Here is a 23,167-nt window from a genome sequence, read left to right on the forward strand (position 1 = left end):
AGTACTGCAACACTAGTGTAATAATCTTGCAACGCTCCTCTCCCCACTCCTTTTTGGGTCAGGATCCCTGCAGTTACAACACTGCGAAATTTCCAACGTAAATAGCTGAAATCATGAAGTTTGTGGTTCTTAAAAGCCTATCACCATGAAATTGACTAATATGGACAGTGAATTTTGTAGCTCCTACTCATAACTGTGAAATAGCTGCCTTTCTACTGATGACTATAGGTAACATTATTTGATTACATGGCTTTTTTTTCTTCTCACTTTTAGGGCTAGATAGTGTAATTCTTTGATCTGTGTGTGTCCTTTTCACTGGGATCAATGAGAGTTCTATGTTCTTAGCTCAACTTTTGTGCATGTTGTTCTTCTCTTTCTTTTTATACACACACGGCTTTTTTTCTGCCATAAAATTAAATTGACCTGCTGGGCTCAAACTCATTACTCAGAAGAAAAACAATGTAAGATGTTTCTTGCAAACAGTTAATGACAAAATCATTGTACAAAAGTCAGCTTTATATATATTTTTTTAAATTTGGTAGGGGTGTGGGGTAGAAGGTTGGGATGAAAATAGAGGAATTTCCTCCTCCACCCTTGCCATTGCTAAACTGTAATTCAATATTGTTAAAGATGAGGAAAAAATAGCAGGGTCTCAAGTTTTCCTCAGGATATTGTTTTGTGCTTTCCGTTAAAGCTCCTAAAATGACAAACCTAAAAGGTTTTCAGAAATGCTGGACTTGATCCAGTCAATACATTTAAAAAAAAAATCAGTTCAATTGGATTAATCCAAGAAGCACATGTTTCTGCAAATTCAAAGCTTTCACCTCCTTATTTCATAGTTCAGTTGTAATTTTTACGGTTTTATGGAGCTACTCGTGAAGCAATTTGATAATTGTTCCAATAGAAATTCTGAGTTTTGGCTGGGAAAGTACTCAAGTGACCTGTTATTGATTCTCATGTTTGCTCTCCAGCAATACAAATAAAACCTGTTGTTTTGTTTGTGGCAATAGTTTCTAGTTTCGCCTTTTTACTTAAAAAAACCCCAAACTTTTAACCAGAGAAAACAGTACTGGTGCCTCACATCTAACAGGAGGAATTTAATTACAGGTGCAGTTCAACTCCCATTGACTCAATAGAATGGCCGCTGTTGACTTGGGTGGGAGTTGGATCCGTTTTTTTGTTGGGCAGGATGTCTGAAACCAGATTTCAGATGTGCCTCTTTCATAAATGGTTTTTGTTGGTGGATTTGTTTGAAATAGCCTGACTCAGAGAGACTTGCGCTTGTGCTAAATGTCCATCTCATGAGCAGTCCCTCAGGCTCCATCTGGCTGCCTTCTGTACTGTTTCCTTTCGTTCCCAAGGGACGTGTCACATGCATGTGCTGCTGCAGGATCAGGGCCAAAGTGTCCTGTCCTGCTGTTTCTTAATTAAACTTTTGTAACTTATGTTCCTGATGCCATCAACTGTCTTCCTGTTATTGTTCAAAACCAAAGACGGTATCTGTGGCTCATCGTGTTATGTTAGCACCTAGATTTATCCAACCAAGACCCACACTCTGCACTGTCCAAAAGCACGCAGTAAGAGGCAATCTCGGCCGCCACAAGCCGCACAGTCTAAATAAACACAGACAGTGGATGGAAAGGGAAAGGTGGGCATGGATATCTGGAGTGGCTTGTCCCAGCCTGAGTACACTGTCTCTGTATGCTGGACAGATCTCAGTATAATTCCTTTTCAAAATATTTTACATAATTATGATTTTGTAGACAATAAATCTTACAATTGTCTTCTAGGTTTATGTTTGGGATCAGTAATCCTGTGTGTTTCTTTGAAATTTAGTTTGGTTTATTCTCAGAATACCGCCGTTGGCTTGATTCTAGCTATAGGAACAGCTCTCGTAGGAAGGGTGATGAGGAGAGAAAAAATGAAATGAAACAGGAAGGCAAGAAATCCTTCAGGTAGTCTCTTAATTTCAGTCAGTTGTCTTTGATTCATTCTTATAACCTCTAGACATATCAGAACAATCAGCCCTTTAATTATAAGTGTATACCTTTTGGATAACTTGTTGTTACTCTTAATAACAATGATGTTTCCCGCTTTTTTGTGATGTTGAAATCACACATTTCTAAGTGGAGCAAATGTCAATAGTTTTCCCACATGTAGAATTAATTGTGTGTCTGGCCTTTAGTGCCTTCATTCTAAAATCATGATAAACTGAGGTTTTGCGAGGGGGGTGGAAAGGAAACCACACTGGGGAAATGTGCAGAGAAACTCTCCCACAGTCTGAGAGTGAGATGGCAGGAAGGAATTGTTTTGTATTTTTTAATTACCAGTCGGAACTGTGTAACCTCACTTGCCCGGGTGGAGGAATGGTGAGACTGCCGTATACTTCAGTGCAGCTGTGATGAGCTACCAACTTGGTCTGGACTGAAGAATGTGAGGATAAATGATTTAAAAGTATTTCATGGACCTGATCCAAACCCCACTGGAGTTAGTGGAAAAATTTACCCAACTTTAGTGGGCTTTGGATAAGGCACCAAATGCACAGTTAATCAGAACAGAATTGGAGTTCGTTGCATTAAGCTGTTACAGAGCAGTAACATGGTTACATTTATCAAGAGATGATTTTCAAACATATATGTATTGCAGATCTCCATGCATTGAACAGTAGTGATTTAAGAAGATTTTAAATTAGTACAGGCAGGTGATCTTGAGACACATAAATAGTATTCGATAACTCCCAATAGACAACAGTGTTTGGCTGCAGACATTTTAAAAGAATTTGGCATATTAGGAAAATGGTTCACGAGGTATTTGTATACAATGTGTGGAATGTAGACTGACTCTGTTCAAGTCAATGCAATGCTTTTAATAATTGTATTCTAAAATCTATTTCTTGTGACTAAATACACTGATGTTTATGCTGATTTTTACAAGTGATACCAATTCAGGTACATTTTGCATAGGGGCACATGTTGGATCAGAACTGAGGTCTATTGAGTTCAATATCTTGGACAGTGGCCAGCACCAGATGGCTGTGAGGAAGGTATGGTAGGCAGTAACAGGATAACCTGTCTGCAGAAGTGTTTCCTCCTAGCCCCTTAGTTAGAAGTTGGTTTTGCCCTCAAGCATAAAAATAAAGTATAACATCAACAGTATTCAGACTACTTGGTTTGCGTTCACCTTTCCCCAGACTAAAGCTGTCTTATGTATTTTTTTCTGCATTCAGAGTAATCCTTTATCAAACAGCAATATTTATTCAGGACATTTGACTAGCCAAAATGGCAGCATTTTGTAGGCTTTTATAGAGTAGTATCAATTTACATTTATTTTTGGCTTAAAACCAGTTTCTTACTAAAGGAGAACTTCCTGTGCATTGCACAGCAATCAGTATGTGTGGTATGCCCAATTCTAAAAATATCTTATAGCTGTCTCTTGCTAGGTAATAGTCACAATCCAGAGTCTATGGGCAAAGCCCTTTGAAGCCAATTAGTCTTTCCATGGACTGTAATGGGATTTAGATCAAGCTTTTCTGTGTGTAAAACACACACACACACAACTGTTTTGTTGGCTTGTGGTTAAGCATGGCATTTCTGTTGTAAGACCCGAACCTAAAATTAGCTAGTTGATTAGAGGGAGGCTGCCTATTCTGAAATCCCATTTGAAGTAATTTTTGCTTTCCAAATCACCAGCAACCTAGATCAGAGAGTGGAAGTGGATCAAGAACTGAGCAGGTGACACTAACAATGTCAAACCAGGAGAAGGTGTTGTGGGGTGTTTATTGTTATTACCCTTTAGTGTTCTTAATGCATTAAAACTACCTACTGGCAAACCTGTTAAATTCCATGTGGGTGCTGAATTGGGGGATTAGTGAATACAAAACAGGCATCAATAAAAAAAACCCCATAAAGTGGATATATTTTGCCAGCAAACCTAATAAGAATGTGTGGTGGCATTTCACAGAAAAGACTACCCAGAATCTTTAGCCAGGGTCTTTGAATATTACTCTGACACTGAATATGAAATAAGTAAGGAATGATGTGGCATGTTCACATTTTATTGTAACTTTGTGGTTTTAACAGCGGTACTTCAGGATTTTTTTTTAAATTTATTAACAGCCCAGATGTAAATCAGAAAGTTTGAGAAAAGGACCTTGGCATATGTAGCCAAAACAGTTCTGTAAGGAAGCAATGTAGGTTGGATCCTACCTTGAATATTAGTTTAACGGGCCTGACCCTGGAGTCGTTAATCACAAAACTGCCATGGTAGTGAGAGTTGAATCCTGTCTGTTTTGGAAATGGACACTTTCCGCCAAATCTCATATTTATTCTGCATTTTAGCTTATGCTAGACCATCCCTATTCAGTCTGTGTGTACGTGTGTATTTCACTTGACCAGAGTGAGGTACCACTGAAACAGTAACTTAACTTTTTTTTTTTTTATTGCCATACTGAGATTGGTGGTCCTGTTTTCCATTTCACGCCCTGTTCCTTTGAGGGCAATTTGTCCTTCCAGGTTCTTTCCCCAACGTGTCCTTTTTTTTTTTTTTTTCCCTGTTTGAAAATTTGTCTGCATGTGATTTCTCATTCAGTACTCTTCAGCTTTGAAAATACAAGTTGCTCAAAAGTGATCTAAGAAACTCTAGGGTGAGCCATTAATTATGTGACCTTGTCAAAGCACCTAACCTCCTTGTCTCTGAACAAATCCAGCTGTAAAACCCTTTCAAATTAGAACCTCAGTGAAAAACAGAAGCCACATTTCAGTTTTCCTGTATAATAGATGAGGAAATGACCAAAAGCAAATATTAACATTAAAAACAATAGACTAGTAGCACCTTAAATACTAACAAAACATGTAGATGGTATAATTTGCTTTTGTGGGCATAGCCCACTTCTTCAGATGACAGGAGTGTAAGAAGTCCAGATCCAAGAATAAATAAGGGAGAGCCGGGGGGGAGGGGGGCAGGTAGAGGGAGGGGGAGAAAGAAAAGGAGAACAAAAAAGGAGAGGAGGTAGACGAAAGAGAGACAGTGAGTAGATAAGCTTCAGAGGGGTAGGAAAAACTTAAAAAAACAAAAAATAGTCTAGTAGTACCTTAAAGACTAAATAGTTCCAAGAAGCTGATAACTTACTAACCAACCAATGGAGGTGCTAATGGTTCTTAAGTCATAGGATGTGGAAGATGGCAGATGGCGTGCCAGCCAGATGATGTCCTTATTCATACCATTTGCATAAGAATTAAACTTGTAAATGAAGTTAAGTTCCAATCCTTCTCTGTATTTGGCTTGTGGAATTAGCCTGAAATAAAATGGTGATTTGGAGATCCATTAATGAGTGTCCAGGTAGATTAAAGATTCCAATAACCACACAACACACCTCCATCATAATCATCCAGGAACCCACCCCTGCAATCAGCCCCGGTGCCAACTCTGCCCACACATCTACACCAGAGATTTCATCATGGGGCCCAACCACATCAGCCACCAAATCAGAATCTCACTTAACTGCACATCCACTAATGTGCCATCAAATGCTAGCCATGCCCCACTGCAAGGTATATTGGCCAAATGGACAGTCTCTATGGGAAAGAATTAATGGATTCATCAGATATCTGAAAAGGCAATACACACAGACCTGTTGGAGAACACTTAATCTACCCGGCCCTCCATGACTCCTGGGTCAGTTCGTGCAACTGCTCCAGCTGGGGATGAGCCATGGGCTGAGTTTGAGACCACTGACTATACAGTAGTGGCTAGCGTGTGTTGTTAGAACGGTAGCCTTAGCTTTTCATCCTCATCCCGTCCTGACAGAGACCAGTGACCACATACGTTCTGTAAACCCTACATCAGTGGCAACATATTTCTCTTGTCGTACAAGTTGAACCTCTGTAGTGAGGCACTCTATGGTCCAGCATGATGTTAGTTAGCTGCAGTGCTTTGTGTGTGTGTGTGTGTGTGTGTGTGTGTGTGTGTGTGTGTGTGTGTGTGTGTGTGTTTAAAACAAACAAACAAAAAGTGCAGGTACTACAGGGGAAAAGTTGTTGAGCTCTGACTGAAGGTGCCGGTACTGCGTACTGGGCAGTACCATCACAAAAAAAGCACTGGTTAGCTGGATGCCCACTTATCATGGGGGTGGCCAAGTTTCCTGTGGTCCTGTAAAGTTTATTTACAGCCACCAGTCCTGGCTCAGTTTTTTGTGCTGTTATTTAGCTCTAATATACCTCTAAATGTCTTCTAAGAGCCCAGTCAACAGTGGGAGTGTTGGTAATGCTGCTAGATAATATTGACCTCCTGTGGTCTGGCAAAATCTCTGATTTGGCACCGGTCAGGTCCTGAGGATGCCGGACTAGAGAGGATCAACCTGTACTTAGGACTTTAAATCTGTTTGCTGGCAAACGTTAATAGACCATGATTAATTACTTCCCGCTCAAACGATGCTTTTTCACAGGGATTATAGCCCTCAGAAAGAAAGGAGTTAGAAATAGGTGAAATAGAAAACAGCTATATTAATTGCAGAAAGGTTGATTTTAAATTATAAGTAGCAGGCATAGAGATCAGGGTTGGTTATCTAAGAAGTAAAGTAAATTCACAATCTAAATTCTGACTTCAACAGACTAAGCAAGATTTGAATCAGTCACTCACCCTGAAAGGTGGTAGAGGCAACTTACAATTCTTCAATGTGCTGACACCTTCCCAGCTTGGGACCAGTCTCCTTAGATCAAAATCTTTGTCTAGGGGCAGGGATTGGGGAAGAAGCCAAGTGATGATGTCATGGTCTCTCTTTTTACACCTTCTTCCATCTGCTAGAAAGATGTTTGCTGTCACTTAGGTTGGGTTCCCTCCCCCCTATTGTGTATGTGCCTCCTCTCAGAAGTCTCTGCGGTAGTGGATTCTGTCTGATTGGCCGTCAGCATCTGTCTGGCCTGCCTCTCTTGGAACCCCACAACAGATTTCAGCAGCTCGTATCCCAATACATGATAATATCATAGAACAGTAGAACTGGAAGGGACCTCAAGAGGTCAAGTCCAGTCCTTTGCTCTCATGGCAGGACCAAGCACCATCCCTAGATCATCCCTGACAGATATTTACGTAATCTGCTCTTAAATATCTCCAATGATGGAGATTCCACAGCCTCCCTAGGCAATTTATTCCAGTGTTTAAGCACCCTGACAGGAAGTTTTTCCTAATGTCCAACCTAAACCTCCCTTGCTGCAATTTAAGCCCATTGCTGCTTGTCCTATCATCAGAAGTCAAGGAGGACAATTTTTCTCCCTCCTCCTTATAGATACTTGAAAACCTCTATCATGACCCCTCTCAGTCTTCTCTTTTCCAAACTAAACAAGCCCAGTTCTTTCAGCCTTCCCTCGTAGGTCATACAGGACATTAAAACTCAACAGATCAAGACTTTTTAAAATGATACTTTGCAAAGCATACTTGGTACAAATCCTATCATAATCCTATTGCAAGGGTGAATATGGAGAATCCTAGATAGGATGCTTAGACTCCAGCACTACCTGATTCCCCCCCACTATTTTCCCAAGGCATTTCAAATCATTCTGAGTGTGCAACATTTGTTCATCTTGAGTTATTTTTTACACACCAATGCACGAGTGTACAGATCATCAGTAAGGCAGTGAAAGATAAGGCTTCAGTAAGGAAAAGCATGCTTTGAGTGGGTCTTGGCAGTGTAACTGAGACATTGCTAGAGGTCAGAAATGCCTGGAGCCAGCTCACAGCAAGACAGGGCTGCCAAAGTTTCTGAGCCAGCTCTCCAGCAAGAATGCTGTGACGTGAGCACTCTCTTCCCATTCCAAACATCCTCTTCTAGTCAAAATAAATGGTTTAGGGGTTCCTCTTGAAACAGCTCAATGGTGGCTTTTTAGCTATATGGCCCGCCATTAGGCTGGAGGAAAGGAAGCAGGAGCCATGCTTTGGGGGAGGAGGGAGGAGTTGCATGCAGCCAGAATTCTCCCTTCGACAAAGCACCTGCTGGTGCAGCGATAAGCATGTCTTCTTTTGCCAGCCCCGCTCCATGGCAGAGAAGCTTCAGGACTGTAGTTCTGCCTGTTGCTTTTCAGGAGGCTAGTGTGGTGGTTGGGGCTGGCTGGGCGCAATGCCAACTTTCCCCACCCAGCACTGTCACCTGCTCATTGGGAGAGAACTCTTCCCTTTCCCTCACACATGCACAAGGCTAGGTACAGTCACGCCCTGTATCAAGAACAGTTTAAAAATTACTCCTGTGCAACTTCCAAAAAGCTCTCTCTCTGTCTCTGACATACTCACTGCATGGTGTAGTCGTGCTTAAGTGCCAAGCTGTTCAGTCCCAATGAGATCATGGCAGTAACCAAGGGCAGTATTTGGCCATTACCATGGCCATATCTTGGGTCCCTCTTTCCAGCTTATTTTTATCTTCAGTATTAAGCACCTGAACTTTTTAGCTATCTCATCCATTGACAATTTATATTTAATCTTCTGCTGACATTCACCTCACCCTCTGAGTTCAACAGCAATGAATAGGTCAAACCTTGATATCTTGATGGTGGGAAACAAAACATAGACAGACAGTGAAGGCTTTAAAACTAAAGCTATGTCTACTCTGCAGTAAAAGACCAACAGCTAGCTTGGATCAGCTGATTGTGCTCAGGTGGCAGGGCTGTAAAACTGCAGTGTAAAGGTTTGAGCTCTGAGATGCAATGAAGGGGGGGGAGGGGCTCGGAGTCAAAGCTCTAGCCCAAGTCATAAGGTCGACTTTGCAATTTTGAGCCCTTCAGCCTAAGTCAGCTGACCTGGGCTCTGAAATTTGGTGCTGGGAGGTAGGGGGAGGAGGTTTTTGCAAGGTCGATGTAACCAAAGAGTTCAGGTTCTGCTCTCTGTTTCAGTGGTCTAAACTGTGTTGACTTCAGTGGAATTACTCCGAATTTTCACTGGTGCGACTAAGAACAGAATTTAGCCTGCGGTTTCTTGCAATTCAGCTTTATTATATTTGGTATAATAAAGAATCTTGTTTTCTTTCTTGAGGATATTACTAGAAATGTGTCTGTACCAGCAGCATCACACAAGTACCAAGAAAATAACCCAAGTTCTTTTCCCAGTCGTGTCTCCTATATTTCTAATTAAGCCACTCAATCTGCCCAGCCTAGCCAGTGAGTAACATACGTACCTGCAGAGCATAGCCTCCTGTGCTTAAGTATCACTAACAGTGTAGTTGCTGAGGTGTGGGCGAGTAAATACACACCAAAGGGGTTAGGTATGTATGCAAGTTCGTATCCCTTGTAGCTTCCCGCTTGTCCAAGCTACGCTTCCCCGTTGATTCTGCTGTCGAAGCCTTCCCCCTCAGCAGGACAAGACTGGCGAAAGTGGGAGGGCAGTAGAGACTCTGCCGTAGATGGAGCCTTTCCGCATCATCATGAAAACCTCCGATAATGGGGCAAAGGCTGCCAGCTCCCCCTGCCAAAGTTTTTCCCTGCTGCCAGGAAATCCACTGTCTGCTAGAGCCTTTCACAGACCCATGTAGCTACACACCCCAGCATGGATGCTGTGTGCCTTACACTGCCACACGTCGCTATGCATACCCTATCCACTGCTGCCAGCGGAGTGTCCTATACATGGAGCTTCATACCCCATGCGCCTTCTGACCATAAATATTTTGCTAATCATTAGATTTATCTCTCTCTCAATTGAATTGTTCCAATAACGAGCTGAAGCTTTTCGGAAAATAAGTGAGCACTTAACAGTGGTATCCTGAACATTGGCAAGGGTGAACTCATATTAGTTCGAGGAAGACTTTATGGACCAATTCTGCTCTCTGTTACATCCATTCACTTTAGTGAGCTTTTTTGGGTGTAATGGCGAAAGGGGTTTGTCTCACTGAATATCTTAGAAAAGACCTAGCATGGGATAGATAACACTGACAAAAGTGTTCCAAGTCCTAGTTATCTGTTTATATATTTAAAACTGAACGATTTAATGATGCGATTTTTAGGCACAGTTGTTTCCTTTTGAAAATAATTTTGTCCTCCATCTTCTATCATTTTAATTAATTTGATTCACTTGTGGCACTGAAGAATTCTAATGAGGTTTCTTTTTAATCAAAGCGTGGGCAATATGAATCCCAGAGGTAGTATCCTGCTCTCAATGAAAATTACCCTCATGCCAACAAGAGGCTTTTGCAGTAACAAAGCTGAGAGAGAGACTGTAGATTGAGAGGCATAATGATAATCAATGATCTTCCTCTAAAAACCTGCCCGTTTTGCTGTTTGAAAAACAAATTTACCAAATGGGAATATGCAGGCAAGACCCTAAAACTAAAGACGAGGAGTCCTGTGGCACCTTATAGACTAACTGAAGTGTTGGAGCATAAGCTTTCGTGGGCAAAGACCCATTTCGTCAGATGCATCTGACGAAATGGGTCTTTGCCCATGAAAGCTTATGCTCCAACACTTCAGTTAGTCTATAAGGTGCCACAGGACTCCTCGTCGCTTTTGCAGATTCAGACTAACACGGCTACCCCTCTGATACCTAAAACTAATGGCATCTCTTGTACTGAGGGAAATGAGTGCTTGGAAGACTTTTCAGCATTAGACTAAAATGGGTGTAGTATGAGGTCTGATTGTGTAACCCACATACCTAGTATGGGTTCGCTGTTCTGTGGAGTGACACTTAGATCACTTACAGCGAGAGATAAGAACAGGGGAGCTCTACAGCCTAGCTGAAGTTGTAGAGGCTCCTATACTAAGCTCTAGAAGTCCTGGGTTCAAATCCGCCCCATGATGGTTAGGGACGTAAGCAACTACAGCCTCTCTCCGAGTTACGGACCAAACACTTGGCCGTAACTCAATCCGTTCGTAACTCGGACCCCATTGAGTTACATGCGACCGCGCTGTTCTTAAGCGCAGGTCATGTTCGTAACTCGGGGACCACCTTTACAACCGCTCCATGGGAGCTTTGGTCGTAAGTACAAACGGTCGAGTTATAACCGTTTGCAACTCGGGGAGCGGCTGTAATTGATGAGTCAACTATCTGATAAGCAAGAGTTTATCGGATAATTGACGCACTAGTTAACTAGTGGCTTCCCTCCCCTTGCTACCTCTATCACAAAGAGGCCGCAAGGGGGGAGGATGAAGAAGGGGTGCTAGAGGGAGCGCTAGAGGGAGCGGGCTTAAAAGCTGATTCCCCCCAAGTCCAGGTCCAGCTCCGTGGGAGGGGGCAGGGGCACAGCAGCGGCCAACTTCAAAATGTACAAGAGCCCCCACTGGGGCCTCTTGTACATTTCAAAACTGGCACGTGGGGGGTGGAGCTGGCCCATGGGCACTTCTGCTTTGAAATGTACAAGAGTCCTCAGCGGGGGCTCTTGTGCATTTCAAAGGCGGAATGAGGAAGTTCTTACTGACTGACTAAATAGTTGGTGGAAATTCCATCGACTATTCAATTAGTTAATCGAAATTTAACATCCCTAGTGGTGGTTACAAGTGCTGGTTACAATCGTACAGTCCTTATACCCGTGAGCACTTTTATCAGAGTAAGGACTATAGGAGCAGAAGCTTGGAAAGTGGGATTTCAAGACCAACTTACGGCACAGGTCAGGGATGTGAAAGTTTAACTGGTAAGCCTCACCCCACATGGATAATGCTGACCAATTTTGGTTAACCAGTAGGGGCTGCTTCCAGCCCCACAGGGCCCACCGCAAGTAGGGGCTGCTTCGGCCAGTCGGCAGGAACAGCCATTGTCTGTAGTGGGGCCAACAGCTTCTCCTGGCCCACTCCCGAGGAGCCAGCTGCAGAGCCACAGCGAAGCCTCCCAGGAGTGGGGACTGTGGAGGCTGGCGATCCTGCTCCCAGGGAGGCGCTGCTGCAGGCTCTGCTTTATACTGCTTAAATATACTATCTACGAATGCTTTATACTGCTTAAATAAGCTTTACACCGCAGAGCCCTGCCGCGCGTAACCACGAGGGTTTTTAGCAGCAACGCGGTTCTTTTCTAAATGAATTTCACACCCCTGGTGTAAGCCCCGGCCTGCCAATAGGAGGCGACAAAGAGGGCAGCTGCCCCAGGAGCCAATGAATTAAAAGGGCTCCGGGCTACCGGCATTACTACAATGGAAACGGCAGCAGCCAGAGAGCCCTGGATAGCGCACGCGTAGGGACACTGGAGGGCTGAATGAGAGGCGCTAGCTCACTAGCTCCACCACTTCTGCTTGAGAGCCTGCTTCTGCTGGGGGCCCCCAAGCCGCCCCTCCTCCCCAGCCTTGCCCAGGGCTGGGCAAAGTCTGTCAGCCGCCCTGTATTAGCCACGCGTGCACTGGAGAAATCTCCATCTTGGAGGAGCAGACTGCATGCTGCTGGCTAACCCCTTGTGCAAGTCTGTAGCAATCAGGCTGACTGGAGGACAGGGTACTGGATATGGGACAGGCTCTTGTAAAATCAAGCTATTTTTTATTCTGAAGAAAAAAATAGTGGCCTTTTTTTTCCAAGTTGCACGTGTGCGAAGAGCACCTTCATCGTTCCAGGGTCAAAATCGGCCAGTGGCTGCAAAGCAATTTGGCCCCCAGCTGTTCCCTTTCTGTGTGATCTCTGTGTTGGTGACTCTCTTAACATTTTTGACATCCCAATAGAAACACGGGGTGTAATTCTGTCTGCATTGAAGTCAATGGCAACATGCCCAATGACTCCAGGGGGGCAGGATTTTACCTAATACATTTTAATAGCTGTTTATCGGTTTATTGTTGTGTGGGTTGTAGCGCTGTGTAGCACTTACATTGTTCAGCACCAGTACACATAAAAGGTCTTTTAGAAAGGCATAAACAATCACAATTTCATCCTGTTAGAGAAAAAATAAAAATATTTTCTTATAGGGAGAAGAATGCAAGATAAAAGCTGCAAGAACAAATTATTGCTGTATCTTTGTTATCCTCAGACAATGTTTTTTCATACTGGCCAAAAAGTGAAGATAGTCTTTGTGATGTGCCTTTTATCGTCCTGTTAAAAATAAATGCTGTGGATTTTTTTTAAAGGGTTTTATTAGGATTCAGAAAACTCATGACAAATTCTAGATACTTTTTTTTTTAAGTACAGTTGTTCGTTTTGTGCTAGAGCCTGAATTATTTATCTGTACTGCTCATCTCTTCTGATGTTTGGTGCTTCAGGTAAATAAGCACTGGACAGATTCATAACCCAGTGTTCAGAACAACAAAACATCCATTGGCCAGGCTTGGTTTTATATATTGATATTTGAAGTGACATAGGCCAACACTGGAACCATTTATCATGAATTTTTTTACAGGGGAAGGAAGGGTTCAGGATCAGTCTCTATTATATGCATTTTGACTTCATACATTTTTAGGTCCTGGAGCCCAGGCTGTTAGGTTGAATAGTGCTGCTACCATTCACTTCCATTTAATTATAGTGAATAACTGCCTGACCTCTCCTCATGAACCTTGGCTTTAAGAACAAGCAAAGGGGAAAGATGCAACCGACTCAAAAATGAAACCGTGACAAATTTTAAAATAGTGCATCTTCCTTTTCTGCCCAGCAGGCATGACTTTTGTCTGCGTTCACAAACCCAGCCGTGTATCATTTGACCGTATCGATTCCTCTTATTAATTCACATGCTCCTCTTAAGAGAGTGGTCTGTGGCGGCTTGCAGGGCCCTTTGCACTTCTGGATACACAAATTATGCGACTTAAATTACGCCTTAAAGTTTTGTGTGTGTTCTCTGCAGTTGGATAGTATCACTCTTGAAAGCTTTGGACCAAGTTCTGTGTGAGCAACTCCCAGTAACTTGAGATCTTTACCTGTGAAGCTCCCTATAGGAGGGCCCATTTCAAAAGCCCACTGAAATTAGTGGATTGGTCTCCATTGAGTGTAATGGACTTTGGATCAGACCTTTTAATGATTCCTTCTGCCTATGAAGATTTTCTGAAGTGTACTGTATATGTAAAACACGTGCCTGGAAGAAGAGTTTTTTTTCTTCTATGTTAAAAAAAAATGGTTAGGAGCAAGCATTTTTGGAATGGAGCACGGGGAAAAGTAATTTGTCATTAAACTGACCTTGAAGATGATAAATCTTTTGTTTTGAAATAAGGAATGAATTTGGACTCTTCAGGCGGAACACATTTCCTTAGCTATTCACCAGCCACCCCGGGATTTATGATTTGATTATTACACTAGATTTACACTTCTGAATTATAAAACCCATTAAATTCCTCAAAGTTTCCTTTTCCGTGCTACTGAAAAAAAGGAAGTGATGAAAATCTTTCCTAAGGCAGGGCGTCGCTAGCCTGCTTTATTTATGTATTTATTTTATATAAAAGGGATTTATGAGCCTGAGCAAACTCTTGGGTTTATGCAGGGAGTTTAATGGCCCTTTTGCCTTTGAGATATTTTTTAATGAATATGACACCTGTTCTTCATAGACCAGAGGAAGCGTGTTTCCACATGAGTCGACTTTGACTGGAGTGGATCAGTTTAAAAGGGGGTCTTGAGTCTCTCACATGTTTGCCTTTGTTAAATGCCATCTGCAGTAAGAGCTGTTCCTAGTTTAATCTGCCTAATCCGTAACAGACTCTGTGGTAGGTGAGGCTCAGTCAGGCCATGCATAGTGGAGAGGAAGTGATATGGGCAGGGGGAAGAGCTATTCAAAACTGACTTATGCTGGTTCCTGCTTAGCCTAACGTAGGAGGGGACCCAAATGATTCTCACGGTGCACACCCTCCAACATTGCCAGTGGTAAAAGCGGGGCAGAACCTGCTCTGGTGTTGGAAGGAGTCCATGCAGCCAACTTGGGGGCTTGCCAACGCTCCCGGACTGGCCAGGAGGTCTCCCGGAATCAGGACCAATCTCCCAGTGGCTACTGAAACTAACCTGTAACCTGGGAGATTTTAATAGGCTGCTAAAAGTCCGGTGCGTGACACAGCAAGTCTAAGGCAAGATCCGCTCAGCTTCTGGAAGCAACCAGCATGTCCCACTGGCTCTTATGCACTGCGCGGGGGGGAGAGGGGGGTGAAACAGGCCGGTTGCTTCTGGAAGCTGCCTGAGGTAGCCTGCCTGGAGCCTGCACCTCTTACTCCGTCCTGCCCCTGTCCAGCCCTGAGCCCCAGACTGCCTCCCAGAGCTCTCCCCCCACTGCTCCTGTCCTTGTGCCAGCCCAGTGAAAGGGAGAGGGTGGCAGAGAGTGAGTGACAGAGGGAGAGGGGGATGGAGGGAGGGGGTAGGGACTCGGAGAAGGGGCGGGTTAGGGACAAGGATATTTGGTTCTGCCTGCGATTGGACACTCAGCAAGCTTGTGCCTTACTGGGTGGGAGTTGCAGAGCAAGCCCGACATGCCATTCGCCCAGTGTCAGCAGCTCGTGCAGTTCCTGCCTGCGAGCCAGGTTCAGCTCCCTGCTGCAGGCCTTGCAACCTGACCCTGCCACATGGGATCGCAGCGTGCCTCTGGCAAAGGGCAGCCCCCCTGTTGTGGTGGTGGCTGGCCAAACCAAATGTGAGTGAGTGTTGGTGTGACCAGACAAAAGTGGCCCTCCAGATGGCAATGCCTGTAGTCAAGAGCAGCCCGACCAGCCCCAAGGGACAGGACCACTTCGGGGAGGGAGAATTGATGGTCCAATCAGGACAGTCCCACAAAACCTGGGGCTCTCAGTATGACCATTTGATTTACAGCATGACATAATGGGGACATGCACAAATCATCACCATCAGTCAATCATTTGTATGTGGTGCTTTCCATTGGTCCGTGTACTGCACAGGTAGACAAATCATCCTTGTGCCATGATGCATACAGACACTAAAGACACAAAAGGTACAATAGGATACAAGCCATTGCAAATACCTTTTCACTGCAAATGATTGCTGTGGAAGCAGTCTCGGGTACCTGGCTTATGCATTTCAAAGGGAGAGGCGCAGCAGCAGGGATGCCTCTGCTCCCCCTTTGCCCCCCATGGAGACGGTCCTGGGGGGAACTGGTTTTTAAGCCTGCTCCCCCCAGCACTGGTTCCTGCCCCCTCCCCTTTCTTGTCTCTCTCTCTGATAGAGGAAGCAAGGGAGGGGTGAAGCGACTAGTCAAATAACTACTCGACTACCCAATCAGCTTATGCTTAGCAGATAATCAACTAGTCGCTTACATCCCTGTACAGAGGTTGCCAAATGAAATTAGTAGCAGGCTTTAGTCCTGGTGGAATTCTGCAATTGTTGCATTTGGAGCCATGGTAAAATTGTAGAATTTCCTGAAGATTGATGTTTAAAACAAAAACAAAACGAACAGAAGAAAGTACTTCTTCACATGATGAATGCACAGTCAACCTGTGGAACTTCTAGCCAGAGGATGTTGTGAACGCCAAGGCTATAACAGGATTTAAAAGAGAACTAGATAAATTCATGGAGGATAGGTCCATCAATGGCTGTTAGGGATAGTGTCCCTGGACTCTGTTTCAGAGGCTGGGGCAACATGAGGTGGATCGCTTGACGATTACCTGTTCTGTTCACTCCCTCTGGGGCACCTGGCACTGGCCACTGTCAGAAGAGAGGACACTGGACTAGAAGGACCTGGGGTCTGACCCAGTCTGGCCGTTATTCCATTCTTATCTCAGAAAACAGGCCAACATTTGCTTCAAACCAGTGATCTGCACCAGAAAACTGAAAGAGGAAGGCCTGAAATTGGTTCTTTAATTTTTTGCATAAGTAGGAAGGAAGTTGTCACACATTGTATTGACTGTTACTTTTCAGAGGTGGAACATTTCTTATAGCTAATGGCATGGACTGTTTGCCCTGAGAGGTTTTCTGTTCCATACCTTATTTTGAAAGTTATTACGTAGTTGCTGAGAATTTACACCTGAAGCTTATATTGAGGGCTGGAGGAGGGAGAGCAAGGAAATAAGAGATGACTGTTAAGTCCCATCCAGCTTTTAAAGAAGCAAGATGTGCAAGATGAGGCAAGGGAAAGCATAGAAAGAAGGTACATTTTACAGAAACTTTCTCTACAGCCTCTAGTAGCTCAGTGCAATGTGGAGGCGAGAGGCCTGGGAGACAAAGCACACTTGGTAAATACCTTGATGTAACCTGTAGAGGACACTCTTATTCCTCCCACCTGGGATTGCCCTCCCCTCGTTACATCAGGGTAACATTGCACTGCCTTGTCTGCACTGAGATAGCTACAGCAAAATAATCATTTTTTTCCAGAGAAGATGTTGCCTGTGTGAGCAAGGCTACATCTCCAACATTGATCTAAGTAGAATTATGCCACGTGTTTGCTAGCATGGTAAAAACACACCATTGTCCATAATGGGGACTTGCCTTAAGTGTGCAGGAGAATCTGGCCCTTAATTTTAATGAACATTTTTCTATGTTCCAGTTTCTCTTTCTTTTGTATAGGAAAGAAGCAGCAGAATTCTGCTGGCATGACACAGTCCTTTGGAACTTTAAAAAAAAGCACTTTGCAGCTCTTGAGATTTGTTACCCATTTGGTGAAGCTCCAGCGTAGGTTTAAATGGACAAACATGGGGGTTGGGATTGAGAGCAGGATGTTGTCTAAACAGCTTGATATAACTCTTGAGTCTTCTGAGAAACCCTTCCGTGGCTTTCTGATCTTTTGTCTTTCGCATATTTTAAAAGAACACCATGTACCTGTGTCTGAGGGCCACGGGGAAAGCTGCAAAGTGCCTTTTTGAGCTCATCGAGAAAACTGCTGTGTTTTCATTGAATGCAGAATAGCCTGACGGAGGCAAAGCAACTGTCACAGCTAATTATTCATTTCAGCCCTTGGCTGTGGAGTGGGCAATGGCCAGCCCATCATGCCTTTTGTTTGTTAGGACTACAGTTCAGTTTTGAGCATATAAAGGCACTTTTACAGTGAAAATTTAAAAAAAAATCAGGAGGCAGATTCCCCCTTTAATTCTGTACCATACTGGGGAGGAGTCATTAACACAAACCAACTACATTGTGTGCTTCATACCCCTTCCCTAGCTCTGAGTCCCTGGTATCCTTCTCTGGTCATTCATATTAACCACACAAAGCCAGAGCTTGGGATGTTACAATGCATGTATTCAGGTAAATGTGCAGCTTCTGCCTCCCTACCTTCCTTGTGCTGCTGCCTCTGATACAGAGGCAGAAGCACCATGTGGTGGTGGCTGCATGTAACCGTGAAGGTTAACCAGTGAGCCCTAACTCATCGGTTAATGGTTTAGATGTCTACACTATCACATCCCTAGTCAGGGCGCCATCTAGTTCCATATATTTCAGATTGGGACTGGGATTCCCTTTTGAATCTTTAGGATCTATGTGCTTTTAAGTCCACATCCTTTCAGTGTTCTCTCTAATTTTTTATGTGGAATGAATTTTAAGTGCACCAATATGGAGGTGGTGGGTGACACACCACCTCCATATTGGTGCACCTAACAAAATTCAGTCCACACATGAAGGATGTGTGGCAGGGGTGGGGCCAAGGTATTTTGCAGTGCAAGATGGGGCTCAGGACTGGGGCACGAGGTTAGGGTATGGGGGGAGGGGGCGAGGACTCTGACTGGGAGGGTGGGCTGGGGATTAGGGTGCAGGACTGGGGCAGAGGTTTGGGGTGTGGGGCGAGAGCTGTGGCTAGGACTGCAGGATCTTGGTAGGGTTGGAAATGAGGGGTTCAGGGTACAGGCTGCCCCTGGGGGGGAAAACTACCCTCAGCTCTCTCCCAGTTCCATGGCTGGGGCAGATCCAGTGGTGCCAGGCTGGAGGGGGAGCACCTGTCCCCCAGCCGCAGCGGATCCATGTTGGGGCCGGGAAAGGAGCACCTCTTCCTGCTGTGTCGGGGCTGGGCCAGGAGGAAGGGCGCCACAGCAGGTCCGGGGCTTGGGAAGAAGCATCTCCCCCACCACAGCCCTGAACTTGTGTGTGTGTTTTAACTGGCAGCTGTGTGGCCATGCGGCTTAGAGGGGCCTAAACCTTACACCATCTGAAGAAGTGGGCTGTGACCACGAAAGCTCCTAATACCATCTATATACATGTTTTGCTAGTCCTTAAAGTGCTGCTGGACTATTCGTTGTTTTTTCCAGTTACAGACTAACTTAGCTACCCTTCTGAAACCATCTAGTCTGACACGAATTCCTCCCTGCAGCAACACAAGGTACAGATTGAACCTCTCTAGTCCAGCTCTCTTGGGCCTGACTGGTTCTGAACCAGAGAATTTGCCAAACCACAGGAGATCAACAACCAGCACTTCCACTGCTCTGGGCTCTTAGACATTTAGGGGTAAATAAGAGCTAAATCATAGCACAGAACCCTGAGAGCCAGGACTGGTGACTGTAAACAAACTTTGAGGCTGCAGGAAACTTGGCCACACCCATGATAGGGTATTCTGGATTACAGAGATTCAACCTGTAGTGTGTCTTCCAGTCACTTCAGCGTGTGATTTTGCAGTTTATTTTCCTCCCACTTCCTTCTATACACCTGAAGCCTATTCCTGGCTCTGCCAGAACTGGTTTTTAGAGCCTCTGTCGTTAGCTGCCCAGCCTATAAAAGGGGTGGTTGATAACTTCTTGGTGGAGGCGGGGGTGGAAGAGTAACCCATTAACTCAATGTGATATGCTTTCTAATAGATGTTCTGGAAAAGAGCCTGGTAGGTGTTTCTATATTCAAATCCTTCTCCCAGAATCAAGCAAACAGCATTTTGCTTGTCCCTGTTTAGGTTGGGTGGAAAAGCTGGTACTGAAACTGGATAAGGAATGTGAGCACAATGCAAATAATCTCTTAATGGAATACCAGCATTTCAGTGATCCTCTGTGGAGGGCCTAGTCATTTGGAACTTGTATATTGCCATGCTTCTAGCTTTGTTTTAGTACAACCTGCTAGATCTCACTGAGAGCTTATAAGGATTTAAGTTTCTTGTGCCTCGCCCTTTTGTTTTTCACAAATGTGTGTGCGTGCACCACACGAAACAAAAAACAAACCCCCGCCCTTCTGAAACTACACAATTCTTAATTCCTACTGAGCTGTGTCTTGGGAACCACTTGATCTGTTGACCTCGAATTTTCCCCACAAAGTGTCTCCTGATCCCTGACCTGGCAGGCCAATTTTCAGGATTGTTCTGTGACTTCAAGAGGTACTGCAGAATTCAGCTTTAAACAGTAATTTAGGCAGTAGCCTATCATAGTGCTTATGTTCCTTTTAAGTGGTGTCATTCAGTGTGAATGTTTGTCCTCACTACTTTTCTAGAATAAGGCCAGGATGTTGCCATATCAGAATAAATTGCAATCAGTGACATTTCTATTGTTTTAGTCTGAGTGGATCGGTACAGAAACTGGCACAGCAAAAGATTTCAACTCACACTCATCAGTTATTGTGATGTGTTTCTGAGCTTTAAATTTAGATGGAGACTATGCTGTTTGGTTTCAGCTCAAATCTTGCTTTACTGACTTATAAAATAATGTTATTGCAATTTATTATAAATGTCCATACACAGACTTCCACTGAAATAATTGAATGTGTGAATTAAAAGCAAATTACTTCGTTGTTAGTTTGTAAGAGTCTGTGTTGCTGCTGACAAGCAAACCCAGAAGCCTTCCAAAGGATCAGGAGATAAAATACACCTGGAAAGTAAATAGAGTTGGTTCTAAAAGTAGCTCACATACCAGCACTACACTTAAGCATGGTGATTTCAAAAGAGCCTGGATTGGCTTTGTGCTGAGGAAAGGATCTTCAAGGCAAGAGACTATTTTACAGAGCATCAGTTTGAGTCTGTCTTTGTTGGAGTCTCTTCTGGGACAAAACAGTGAGGTCATCTCTTTTCCTCCTTATTCACTAGAAGAATTTTGATGCTTTGCTTAGATCACTTGTATGGGTCTGAAACACATGCATTGATCTTTGCTTTTCCTCCTAGTACCATGTCCCTGGTTTGGGGTAGGAGATTTAGGGAAAATGGGGATGAAATTTGCTTATAAACGGATCTAAATTTGGCGCAAACAGATCCATGAATTAAAGGGCAGGATTAAAAACTGACAGAGAAAATACAGTTTTGCTAACAGAGCTAAGGGGCACTGGGGAAAATCAGCATGAACAAACATAAGAAGATAGGCTATTTTATGATACCATAAGCATCTTTAATTAGATTTGGCAATTGGCTTGTAATTTTACTAGTGCAAAAGTCGAAAAATGTTTGAAAAGCAGACAAGACTATTTCTAGTGAGTTAGCTCCATTTCAGTCTGTAGCCTTCCATGGTTTCGAAGCAATGAGCATCTCTGAGATCCACCCTTTTCCTGGGCTGTTTTTGGTAATAAGCAGCAGAATGCATAAGGGTTTACCATAAACAGTTGTGCAAGTCAGACTTTTCCATGCTCGGGATTCTTCTCTGCGTTTCCTTTTACGCAAGAACATTCCTGTCAGTACTTCATTTCAATTGAGCCGATTGGCCTTCCAGGAAGATTCTCCCCTCCCCACCTGCACCCCTTTTCACAAACACGCACGTTCTGTTTAAACAAGCAACACTCCTATTTTCAAAAGGTACAGGGGGAAAAATCCCTTTGGTTATGGCTAGATAGCTGCTTGTATTTACATTAAACGGTTCCTCTGCTGTTCAAGGAGGGATAGAGGTCTGAAAGCTACAGTATGGCATCAGAGCAGTGGTCTGTGGGACGACTCTCATTAAGAATGGCCCATGTGTTCTGAAAAACGCTGGCTTTATAATTAACCTACGAGGATGTCTAATAACACTTTTTTTTAAAAAAAGTACAATCCAGTTGCTCTCATTGATTTTGTACTTGGAGGCAGTGACACAGTTTGATAATGTGCCAGTGCAGATGAGGAAGGGCCTTTCATTTTACATCCCATACTCTCTGTAAAGGGATGGGAGGGGGATTTCTGTGAAGTTCAATGCACACTCCACTGAGATTGTATCTTGCGAGTGGATTCCTCCCCCCCCCCCCCACACTCTCAGCAAGACTGAAGATTGGGGATGTCAGAGTGTAACCAACTAACCATTTAACTGATAAACTGACGCTTACCGGTTACCGGTGTCGGTCCACTCAGCATGCTAGCCCAATGAGAGCTAGTGTGAGCATGTCTATTCAAGCTGGGGTTCGCACCCCACCTGTAAGTGTAGAGAGAACCTGTGTGGGAATTTAGAATGGGATTCTCTAATAATGCTTTATTATTGGTCTAATTAAACTTCCAGGGATGCCAATGGATTTTTTATTGTTGATTGCAATGGAAGCAGATTTAGGCAGATGCTAAAAATCCCACCATCAGTGATCCTACTACGAGCTGGCCTGCTTGGTCCCCGTGGCAGATTCCCCCAGGCAGGGAGGATGTCTGCCCCCAAGACAATACAGAACTCACTGTCAGCAGTGGAGAAGGACCAAAGAAATCTGGAGCTTCAGCCAACTTGGGGGAGAAGGGAAGAGGAAAAAATGAGAGAACAGAGACAGGTGTGCGGGTTTGTGTTGGAAAATCCCATCCATGCGTTCGCAGAGTAGGTTCTGCCAGGCAGCTGAAATGCAATCTTTCCGTGCACTGTCCCTCTGGTGGAGGCCAGTTCTTGAGATAGAGGAACTCTTTATGCCAGGGCTACTCGACATGCAGCCCGGGGGCTGCCTGCGGCCCATTTGTTTGCAGCCTGCAGTGCAGTTTGGGTTTACGTGGGGCTCAACATGAGGCCCGCGGGTGGGAGCCAAAACAAAAAAGTAGTCAATATAATGATCTCCTGTTGCTATGCGGTTTAGTAGTTAAATTCCTGGACTGTCATTGCTCATTAAAACAGCTGTCATAGGGGTGGAAATGGGGTAAATATTTCATTTTATTAATATCAGCAGAACTGACTTAAATGGGGCCTGTGTGTTGTGTAGTCTTGCCTTAATCTTTGTATTCATGCCCGTCAGTGTGAAAGAAGCTATTTGCATGTACATGCAACCACACTTAAGTTGCGTCCCTCAGTATGTTCTGTGAGTATCATTGTGGCCCCCAGGGCTTCCAAAGTTGAGTAGTTCTGCCTTATGCCTAGTCTGTGGGGATTACCAGCAAAGGTACCAATTATTGCCAGCAAATACTTAATAGCACTTCTATGGCTTCCAGCAGTTGGAAATCTCAAAACTTATTTGTGGTGCAAATACATTGTTTTCCTTTTGCATGAACTTTTATTTTAAAACCCAAGCTGGGTTCCATCCATAAAAATAAAACAGACTGGCTTTTTCAGCCAGAGGAGAAGAAA

General features: G+C 44.0%; 1 protein-coding gene across 11 annotated transcripts in view; it reads left to right on the forward strand.

Moving 5' to 3' along the window:
- The window catches only part of PALM2AKAP2 (PALM2 and AKAP2 fusion), a 360,502-nt gene that overhangs the window by 236,509 nt on the left and 100,826 nt on the right, over positions 1-23,167 (forward strand). The window lies entirely within an intron of this gene.

The sequence above is a fragment of the Pelodiscus sinensis genome, chromosome 6 (assembly GCF_052426305.1).
Source record: "Pelodiscus sinensis isolate ZL-2025 chromosome 6, ASM5242630v1, whole genome shotgun sequence".
In the NCBI taxonomy this organism is placed as follows: Eukaryota; Metazoa; Chordata; order Testudines; family Trionychidae; genus Pelodiscus; species Pelodiscus sinensis.